We start from the raw sequence: 1,653 nt of genomic DNA on the forward strand, positions 1-1,653 counted from the left end.
CCACCGCCAGTGTCAGCACATGACGTTAGCATGTAAGTCTGTTTTCACGGAAGCGTCGAATGATAGATAAAGCCATTGTCAGCATCCACGAAAGCTAGCTGGGAGATTGAGTCCAAAAAACGCCAGCATTCGTGCCGTACACAGGGAGGTAGAAACGTTATTGTTAGATGTGGCTCGCGGCCCTATCGCTAGCGTTAGCTTGGCAGCTCCGTGGCTCGGCGGAAGGCATCAGCTGTCCCGGGTATAGACGAGGCGTCGACTAACAAAACCAACGTTTAACTCAGTATCACGTAGGAACGGGCCAAGAAGCAGGCCTGGAGAGAACTGACACGTTCGCAAAGCAGGTGTCTGGCGTTGTCTTTGCGTGGTCTATTCTTCTTCTTCTAGGGCCTTTGGAATATTATCGGGAGGGGGGGGATACCGGACATGGGTTATGCCGGCCTGCGGTCTCTGAAGAATTCATGTCAGAGCAAGCGTCACAGTGGCGCAACAAAGAAAAATCCTCCGCGTCTTGTTGACGGGTGAGGGCGACACTCTCTCCCTCGAGCGCCGGGCTCGGTCAGCGTTTGCACTTCCCGGCTCGGAACCAACTTTCTGCTCACCGGCTCCTCCTGACTTATCTGGAGGAGTCTGTCCTCAGCTCTATTCTGTAGGCCTGCACGGGCCTATAATGCCTCGTGCGACAATTCCGGCGTCAGCTACCTCCCCCTCCCCTATCCCTCCCCCCCCCCCCTAACTCCAACTTCCCCATCCCCCTGGTCGCCGAGATTGATGCCACAAATTTGGCCAATATAAGACGCGACCAGTATCCCTCCCCCCCCCTCCCCCCCCCCCCCCCCCCAAAAAAAAAAACACACACACACACACGCACACACATGACGGCACGCGTAGTTCCAACACGTCGGAGCATGTTCGCGGGAGCAAGGAGGGAGATCCCGAAGGGCAGGGTACTGCATCCGCTGTCCAGAGGGATTGTTGAGATGATGCTGCTAGCCGGGGTCGTTCCACTCTGCGGCCTCGTTCACACTTGAGCGTTCGGCGGAGCGAGCGAGTGAAATCCGCTGCCGCCGGCACGCTCCTTCCTTCACACTTCTGAGCGAACATATCGCCGCCGTCGCCGCTTCGATTGCGAGCTCCCGTTAACCCTGACCCGACCGCTCGACTGCAGCTACGTATGCCACCAGAAGCACACAGTTATGCTAAGTGCCGAAGGGAAAACCTATTATTATTCTTCACTAAATCATGGCACATCTGACCCACGTAATGTGGCAACAGAACCTTCAACGTGCTATTTACAGCCATCGTAAACAAAAGGGGCATATTTGTCTCTCATACCAAGGACAGTGTCGATCTTATTCCAAATGTCATTCTTCCTCTATGGCATCCTTCCCTATTACGCTGGTCACCCAGCAAAAGGGGGTCTCGGATAAAAAAGTAAAAACTAAAAAGTCACGAAGCACCTCAAATACATTAAAAAGCTTTAAAAAATCAAATTGTAAAAGAAAAAACTGGTAGTGCAAGCGGGATTCGAACTGATGATCTCTTGCTCCGTAGCGTCCTGCGCTAACCACTCGCCAAAGCCGAGATTTTTTTTTCTTTATTGCCTGATTTTTGCAAGACAACACAAACACACACAAGGCATTGATATAATAA

This window comes from Amblyomma maculatum, chromosome 7, assembly GCF_055883805.1.
Source record: "Amblyomma maculatum isolate TAMU_Amacu chromosome 7, ASM5588380v1, whole genome shotgun sequence".
NCBI classification, from domain to species: domain Eukaryota; kingdom Metazoa; phylum Arthropoda; class Arachnida; order Ixodida; family Ixodidae; genus Amblyomma; species Amblyomma maculatum.